Below are 9,725 nucleotides of genomic sequence, written 5' to 3' on the forward strand. Positions count from 1 at the left end.
TGGACCATTTTTTCAGATGTAGGGAGCACACTCGTTATCTGATAATCTGAGTCCCTTGCAGAGTGGAGAGCTCACTTGTGAGAAATCTTTTTTTCTATCCAGAAAGAGGCACCAGTCTCAGGTATCCATGATTTGCTTACAAAGCTAATCTGGCAAACCTAGCAGATGACCAGCAGGCCCATCAACAGCTGCCAGTTAAATATGTATGCTTAGTGGTTAGATCTTAATTAAACAGATCACAGAATCTATGCTTCATACAGACCTTTGCTTCCTGCCAAATGCCCCCGTGCCTCCTCCCCCCAGAAGTCTGGGCAATAGGAAAATATTTGCAGCATGCCCATGAGGCTATTTCAGTTCAGGGTGAGGTGCCAACTCCTCAGTTAAGTACCTCTCACAGAGAACACCCTCCTGCCAAACTCTTTCTGCTTGTAGATGATGGCAAGCGTTCTGTGTGCAAGCTTTCAAGAAGTCTGATTGGGAAGTGCTGTCAGAAAATACAGCATTTCTGTGACATGAAACAGTCCTGCCATGAAGAAGCTGCAAATAACTATATAAACTATAATAAAATAATATGTAAAACCTAATTTCCTACTAAAAAATATTATTTTGAGATGACTGTCATAATCTTTGTTACTGGTATAAACAAACCACAGACAGTCTTATCATTGGCACTGTTCCTGTTTGTAAAAGACCCTTGCCTCCTATGAGAAGGGGTAGGTGTTCCCAGAACTTGGGATGGAGATTGTTTCACCTGTGTACCTTGCAGCTGCTCCCTGGAAGTCTTTCCACTTCAGGTTGGGAGACACTGCAGAGCTATCTGGCAGATTTTTTGTGGCTCAAAAGAGACACAGCACTACCACAGTATCAAGGCTTCAGTCCTAGCTGTGAAACTGTTCCTTTGAGTAGTTCACTGCCACGCAGTCTCAGTTCTGAAAATGAGACTTGCCTCTTGCACCTTAACCATAGTATTCCACAGATTTAGTTGTCTATATACATCCAGTTACCTTGCAAGCTTGCGTAGTGCAACCACTTTCCTCATAAGTATCTGATGCATACCTGCAAAAAGAAAAGGTTTTAAGTGCTGAATGACTAGTGGGAGAGATCATAGAAGGAAAGGTGAAGTCTAAATAAAGTAAGGACTAATGAGGATTTCTGTGCCAAGTCTATGGGGCTGCCCATGGTCACAGCAGTATAGGTGCAAATCAGGAACTGTAAACACTGAGCTCTTGCGCTGTGGTCTTCAGGCCTGCATGTCTTCCTATTAATACTAATAGAAAATTCCATACTGCCTCTGAAATTCTGAGAAGTTCATCAGTAAGTCAGACACACGAAGCATGGTAGTTGTAGAGGTAAACAGTGCACATGTAGAGGTGCTTTACAGCTGAGATGTTAGGATGCTGAGAAACTCAATTTCCTCCAGTTTCAGAGTAAAATTACCTTTAACATTGTGAAGGATGGAATGCTAGGAACAATCATTCAGTTCATGAAGATAAGGTGGTGTTTTAAATGGAAATTTTGTTTTGACAAGCCTTTTTATTCCTATAGTTAGGAATTGAACCTGATTTTATTCAGCTAATGAAACACTAATATTCTGAATGTTTGTATTATATTTGAATTCCAATTTGTACCTAAACGTAGCTTAACACTAATCAGGAATCAAAAAGAGATCAACTCTAAGAAACATCAGCTGCCTTTTTCTAGCATCATAAAATATAAACATTAGATGTCTGAATAAATATATGTCATGTTAAATAAGTGCTTCTGTATGTAGAGAATGTGTCTTACTGATTAGCAAAAAGAAGATCCAATTTATGGCTACATTCTGCTCCAAATGAACACTGGATTACTAATCAATGAGAATCCAACTTTTTTTTGGGAAATAACAAAACTATGGGAATGGGAAAAGGTACACAATTCAAGTCAGGAATTTCCATTTGCCAAATGAAATAATAATCACTCTACGTTGAGGCACATTTTATGCATGTCTGGATCACAAGTAGGGTTTTCGATAAGGAGGAAAGCAGGCAGGTATATTTTTGCACATTCCAAATGATTCAAGATGCCAAGGATTCGCGTGGAGTAAGTACTGGGGCCATAAAAAGGGAAAGCAGCGTGTGTCTAGACAAAGTGTATGGCTGAAGGAAAAAAAAGGAAGTTCTACTGGAGAGAAAAAAATAATCTGGTTTGTTAAAATGTCCTTCTAGCAAATAAATGCAACAGGAGTTTCAGTTGTGGAAGGATCTCAAGATTAAGCCAGTGAATGTAAAATTTGAATTGAGTTTGTCTGGCTTTGGGTAGAGATACTTCCTTGGTGTAGCTTGCATGGTGTTTACATGAGCAATACTCCTGCTATAGTCATTTACTTCAGTGGGAATTACGAATGCCTAAAGGAGAGCAGCAGCTTTACCCCTTACTAGGCCATCAGCTTTCAGCTATCTAGCTACAAAAATAACTGTCACTTTTGGTGGATATCTAGAGTTAGCAGCTCTGGACTGGTTTATGCCACAGATAGAACCACATTCACATTTCCACATTTGCTCCTCAAACTACCTTCTTAAGAAGCTACTGTTTTACATATCCCTTTAAGGATGAGTATTTGCTATTCTGGTTTACCTTGCTGGGCATTAAGAACTCACAGCATTTTTCGTCCTTTATTCTCTTTACTGTTGTCTCCCATTTTATTTCCTTTTATTCAACACAACATCCAAGACTCTGAAAAACAGATCGTGTCCATAAAACAGATGGAGAATAACTAACTTAAAAAAGAAGGGTAGTAAGTGGTGCTTATAAAGGGAGAGCCTGTCAATATCCTTGATGGTCATCATCTCATGATGACCTTCATCAAGACAGCATTACTAAGTGTACTTAAAGGACAGAGATGAGCTTTTACTGGAAAGGAAATATCTGACTTCAGAGCAGAAAACTGCTCTAAAGGGATTTACAGTTGTAATACAATCAATGAGCCGTACAGCCCAAAGAGCCAGAGGTTTGCTGAACGGGAAATGCAGGTGTACCTTCCAACCCTTGAAAATAGTTTTAATGAAGAAACCTGGAGTTAACCTATGGGGTTACTCTGAAGACTCAGTAGTTCTAAGAGGAAGCAGGGGTTTGCATCCAGACCCGCCCTTTCCCTTTTCCATCCATTCAAGAAAGTGAAGATTCTGCTCTGGGTTCAAATCTGTGACTCAGGTCCATCTCCAGTCTTGAGCTTTTCACCTGGATCTGAATGTTGCTGAGATTTCACTGAGTTTGAATTCAGACCAATTTCAGTCCTGGTCACAATGTGATAAATTTCTAGGATTAATCTTGATTGGTTTAACTCTTTGTTTTACTGATTGCAAATCAAGGCATAGTGACATGCCCTTCTAAATGTGAAGTCTTACAGTACTTGTAAGGTCATTTTTCAATATCTTGACAAATGACATGGTTTTATTATACAGAAAAAAAATCAAATAAACTCTGACAAATCAAACTAGAATCCCAAGTTTACACGTAGTGAGTGTGCTGAGGTGAGGGAATGAGAAAATAGGTCTCCCATGCACAATGCAGCAGTAGAGGAACCTCTTCCCAAACATAGGAATTACAATAAGAGCAAAATCAAGTTGACACACAGAAGCCATGATCCCTGAATGGAATGAGAGTCACAGCAAAAACACTGGGTAGATCATCATTTTCAGTTTCACAAATGAAAGGCTGCAGCCCAGAAAGCAGTGGTAAAAGAGAATGAGCATTTATTTGAGAGGAAGGAAATTTTCCAGTATTAGAGAAACTGAGCAGAGGAAGATGCAATTTATTGAAGGAGATTTTTAGAGTAAAGCAGTTTTCACATTTTCCATAATGTACTTGTCTTTTGTATGTACTTCTTCCCTGCAGCTTATCTCCCATTTTCTTAATTCAAATCTTTCCCTTAAGTCATTGCTGCAGTACTACCTAAAAAATGCCTTCAACAGTGTTACAGTATTATCATAGCCTTAAACTGGCTAACGAACTGAGCAGCTTGCCAGGGGGAAAACAGAGGTAAATGCCAGATGACCTTAGCAAAAGAAATGGAATGCACAGGCAGACTAAGTACAAAGGCTGAGCTCTGCAAATCTCTTCTCATCACCTGCTAAATATTCATTTTTTTAAGCTGCTCCGAGATATTTTTTTGGTCTCAAGAGCACTGTCCGTGAGTACTTTCTGACCTATGTATGACCTGGTTCAGTGAACGCTTTGGCCCCAGCATCATTTTAATCATGTTAGCCCAGGCAAATTCCATGTGAACAGAGATCATACATACATGTAAACACTTTCAAGATCTGGCCTTTGTTTTTAGTATCAAATTATCACACATAATTGAAGGGGAAGCATCTTAAAAGGTGGCTCTGGAATAGACGCTCAGACTGGAGGATAAACAAAATTGTGCATGTTGGTGTTTGTTCTTATTTTCATTTCATTAATGACAAATATGTTTGCAACTAATTGCTGACTTTTCTCTTTGAACAGAGATAGCTTTTTTAGTTGGTCTTTAAATGCTGACTCATAAAGGACCCCTACTAAAAGGCTTATCCTTGACATACTTGCAACACAAAAAATAATAGGAGGGCTTTCTAACCTACTGCTGTGCAGATATCCAGAATTAAAAAAATAACAATAGCAATGGTAGGACTAATGTGTGCAATGGATTTCCAAAAGAAAATGAAGATTTTAAAGCGTAAAAATCTGTGGGAATAAAGTTCAGATTATGTATCATCCATGTTATTAAAAATGGAGAAAAGGAAATGAAACCCTTGGCAGTTTTGGAAGCAGGACCTTTTAAAAAAGAAACAATTTTTTTCCATTAAAAAGATTCTTTACGCATCTGACATGGCAGACCCATGAGTTAAAATAGGCCATTATAGCAAGAGGATATCTCATTAAGTAAAAATGATTTCTCAAGAAGTAGGAATACAGTGCTGTCCAGAAAAGAGGAAACCAGCCAGCCCCTGGCTGCATCCTGTGTATCAGGAATGGCTGGTTTTCCTGGCCTTGGGACTCACATGCTAAAATCTTGCAGCTCAGACCTGTAGGGCATATTTCACGTACTGCAGCAGACAATGGGCAGAGAAAGTCCTGAAGAGGTTCATAGCTAGGAAATGACAATTACTGCCCAGGGGCCCTCCTGCCCCATCGCAGGATGGGGACGTAACTGGTCTGAATGGCCTGCTGAGCCCTAGAGCATCCCCAAGATGGTGACACCAGCAGCCCCAGATGGCTCACTCTTCTTTGCATCTGATATTAATACCAACACAAGAGGAGGCTCTGAGAGCCCTCCTCCGCAGCCCTGCTAGAACAGGAGGTCCCTAGGTTTAGGACCTTCTGACAGAGAAAAGGGCCTCTGCTTACAGCAACTTGACTACCAAGGGAGCAGGTAGGAAAGAATCCCGTTATCACAACTTTCTCCTAGCTGACTGGTTTTGAAATTCATCTCTTTTGGGGAAAGGCTGTCTTTACACAACTCTCCAGAACTTCCCATCAGAAGGTGCAGACCTTACTAAGTGAAACCTGGTTCAATTTATTTGCACCAGTTTGAGCTAGGAAGATCTAAATACCCTTGATCTCAACAACTCATTTCCCATTAAAGACAACACTTTCTTCCAATACTGTGTAGGATGGAGAAATTAGGAAGAGGGAAATCTAAGGGAGGAATACTCAATCAGCACTGGGAGAGCAAAAAGCAGTGGAGGTAAGAGCAGTGTGGTGCCAGCCAGATGGGCTTGCCTGCAGCTGAGAAAGGGCCATTCTGATAGGTGCCTTTGTCTGCAGCACAGCTTGCCATTCCTGGGGCATCCCGGCCTCCCCCAGTCACCCCCCAGCCTGCTAAGGAAACGGCAGGGACTGTTAGCCCAGTATAGCCCAGCACAGGCCAGTATGGCATGACCTGTCACAGCTGGGTATGGCCTGTCCTGCTATGGGACATGCCAGCACAGCATGGCATGGCACAGTCCAGTATGGCATGAACTGGGCCGTTATGGTGCAGCACAACATGGCTCAGTGTGGCGTGGCACAGCTGCCTGCCCCTCAGCTCAGCTGCACGCTGCCCAGCGCCCACAGACCCCATGCTTCCCTGGTCCCTGGCCTGGCTCCCCCTCCCTGCATCCCTCATCCAACTGAAGCTGCCTCTGAGTGATGCTAAACAGCCTATTTTCCCAAGTCTTGATTCGTGTATCTTGCCACTCCAACCATCCAGACTTTCCCTAATGACACATTTGCACTTTAACCCATGTTGTTATGAAATAAGTCTTGTACTGTGTTTGGAAAATGTTCATTACAAAGAAAATTGTAAAGCTAGCAGAAGAGGTGTGGGGCTCCCAGTACCAGCATGAGCTGTGCACCCAGCAGTAAGCACAGGGCAGGCTTGTCCTGCTTGGTGTGCAGAGGGAACCTGTGAGGCTCTGTACTGGCCAAATCAGAACAAGGTAAAATCTGTTCATATCCATTAATTTGAGACAGTATGTTTAGGTATAGCAGTGGCTGTTCTGGATCAAACAGTAGATATTCTGCAGCTGCTCCCTGATTTTGCCATTCACCTGAAATATGACATTATTGATTTTCCTTTTAATCAAGCAATTAGCTGAAATTAATCTCTGAACCATTGGCAGTCATCTCATAGATATCTACAAGGTCTGGAAAAGAGAAATGGTATGCATTCAGCTCCAAAGAGAAGTCAGAAATGATAGTCTCATCAGCCTAGCTTCATGCCCTGGGGAGTTTCAGCATAAAACACCAAAGAACGAGTATGTGAGAGAAGTGATAAGGCGCTGATAAGTGTCCGCCCACAACCTTTCCCCTCCACCTCCAATCTGCCATTAGATGAACAAGTCTAATTTTCTTCTTTAAGAGGATAACTAGCCTAGCAAGGAAGGGAGAAATTGTAGATGTATATATAGAAAATAACCACCTATGTAGCACTACAGCAGAAAAGTATGTGGGAACAAAAGTATGTTACAAACTACAGATGAGTCAACTAAATAGTGTCATTCTGGGATGAATGAACAGGGCTGTCATATTTTAAACAAGGGAAGTAATTATTCTGCTCCACTTGATCCTTTTAAAGACTCAGTTGGAAAACTTTGTCCTGATGGCAGATTTTAGAAAACACAAAGCAAAGCTTAAGGAATTGGTTTGTTCACTTAAAAAAAGAGAAGGTTACAGGTAGAGATTTTAACAATTTTCCAGTGCATGAATGGATGTTATAAAAAAGTAATGCTCAGCTGTTCTTCATCCTTACAACAGTAACATATTTCATACGTTAAGCATATATCTTTCTTGCTGCAAATTAGGCTGATTTATTTTCATCTTTCGATTATATGAAGTGCTAAAATAGGTTGTATGGGCATGCTGTGTAATTGCCTTCATTGCGGCTTTTCAAGAAAATGGACAAATACCTTTGTGGTTGGTCTAAACACACTTTAGCTGGCTTTAATGCGTGGAGTTGGACTACACTATCTCCTGAAGTCCTTTCTGGCTCTGCAGTCTTACGTTTCAATAATTCTGTTCTAGTACATCTTTTAGACAGAAGACTCTTTGAGGCAGGGTATGTCACCACTGTTTTTGTGCAGTGTCTGAAACAGTGATGTCCTATATAGTACATCTGTCTGCATAATTATCTAGAGAGTAGTCAAGAATTAATGCTGCAGATTACAAAAGCTAATGTCATGACAAGTAATACACTGGAAAAGATAAGGTAAATACACCTACGATGGTTATCTAAGATAGATACATATTTACGTTTATTTGTTTATATTTTCTGGTATGGTTGTATACAGATACAGATCTTCTCTAGATTAAAATATCTTAATCTGTATACCTTTTTTTTTTTTGCATGTGGTGTTTTATCATCATTTAGCTCACATAACACTACTGACAATGTTTTTGCAAAGGTCTAGTTTTAAATGGCTGGCATGCTATGGAAAACAAAATTGTTCTAATTCTCCCAAAGTTTCTCTACAACCTTTGATCCACCCACATATGATTAAAGCTGGGTACGGAAAATTTTCCTGTCTCATAAAACTTACAAAACAAGACTAGTGTTATTCCACACTGTGGAACTTCCATCAGCTTTCACAGTTCTCCATAAAATGCAAACCCAAACCCCTGACCAACTAACCATGAGCACCCTTAGTCCTACAGGAAGGTCCTCCTACAGGAGGACCCCCTCCCAACACCCAAACAGCTGCCTGCTTACTGCACTCACATGAGGTGAAGGGTACTTGGGTAGAGATGCCTGCTTTATTTTCCTCAGATCAGCACACTGAAGCTCCCTGTATTTTAAAAGAACCTGTTTGCCACTGCCAGCTGGGCTTCACCTTATGAATAAGAATGTAAGAAAGTGCTTAGAGCAGAGCAGTTGGGAAGACAGATGGAGGGAATGGAGGGAGAAGAGCAATCCATCAAGAACTCATGTCTAGCTGTTAAAGTAAGTCTGGCCTACTAGGCTTGCTAACTTGGGGATTTTGGCCTTATGAATCTGGATTATGGGATACTGGTTTCTTTAGAAAAGTTTTCTTGCTCACCTATTACTATTTCTGCTAAATCCCTGGTTTAGGGAAGGCTTAGGTCATGGAGCTAAGCAGGGGCACTGGGTGTTTCCAAACTCAGAAATTCAGGGAGTTGCAAAAGTCACACAAAGAGCTAGATTCCTTGGATACTTGCAGAAGCTGTGTAAAGTCCTGGGCTACACAAAAAACTGTTGACACAACCCTGCCAGTCTGACGTGCATGTGAAGCCTTGAGACTGAACAAGGAGAAGCCTCATTCAAGAGGTGGAAGCTGCTCTGAGAGGCAAATTTCCACCTCCAGGCAGAAACCCAGCTAAGACCAGAGCCTGTGCTGAGTTGCAGGCTGGCCATTCAATTGGAGAGGAAGTTTCACCTGTTTAGAAAGATGGGATGCACCTGAGTAAATCTAGATGTCAACATCTAAATGTCAAAATAGAGATGTCAACAGGGGTATACACATGAGCTGCCTAAGCTAGTCTCCCCATACATTCACTGGACTGCTGCACTACTGTCTTTTTGCCTTTTCTTTTGTGGAGATTGTGGTGAGTTGATCCTGGCTGGACGCCAGGTGCCCACCAAGCCATTCTATCACTCCCCCTTCTCAGCTGGGCAGGGGAGAGAAAATACGAACGAAAGGTTCATGGGTCGAGATAAGGACAGGGAGAGATCACCCAGCAATTACCATCATGGACAAAACAGACTCGACTCAGGGAAATTAGTTTAATTTATTACCAATCAAATCAGAGTAGGATAATGAGAAATAAAACAAAATTTTGAAACACCTTCCCCCCACCCCTCCCTTCTTGCCAGGCTCAACTTCACTCCCAATTTCTCTACCTCCTCCCCCTGAGTGGCGCAGGGGGATGGGGAATGGGGGTTGTGGTCAGTTCATCACACATCTCTGCCGCTCCTTCCTCCTCACACTCTTGCCCTGCTCCAGCGTGGGGTCACTCCCATGGGTGACAGTCCTCCACAAAATTCTCCAGCATGAGTCCTTCCCATGGGCTGCAGTCCTCCATGAACTACTCCAGCGTGGGTCCCTTCCATGGGGTGCAATCCCTCAGGAACAGACTGCTCCAGCGTGGGTGCCCCGTGGGGTCACAAGCCCTGCCAGCAAACCTGCTGCAGCCTGGGCTTCTCTCTCCACGGGGCCACAGGTCCTGCCAGGAGCCTGCTCCAATGCAGGCTTCCCACAGGGGCACAGCCT

General features: G+C 42.1%; 1 protein-coding gene across 1 annotated transcript in view; it reads left to right on the plus strand.

Annotated features, from left to right (window-relative positions):
* CRIPT (CXXC repeat containing interactor of PDZ3 domain) overlaps positions 1–9,725 on the plus strand; it is a 38,214-nt gene that overhangs the window by 17,665 nt on the left and 10,824 nt on the right. The gene's annotated exons all lie outside the window — the stretch shown is intronic.

This window comes from Egretta garzetta, unplaced genomic scaffold (assembly GCF_000687185.1).
Source record: "Egretta garzetta isolate BGI_Z169 unplaced genomic scaffold, ASM68718v1 scaffold123, whole genome shotgun sequence".
In the NCBI taxonomy this organism is placed as follows: Eukaryota; Metazoa; Chordata; class Aves; order Pelecaniformes; family Ardeidae; genus Egretta; species Egretta garzetta.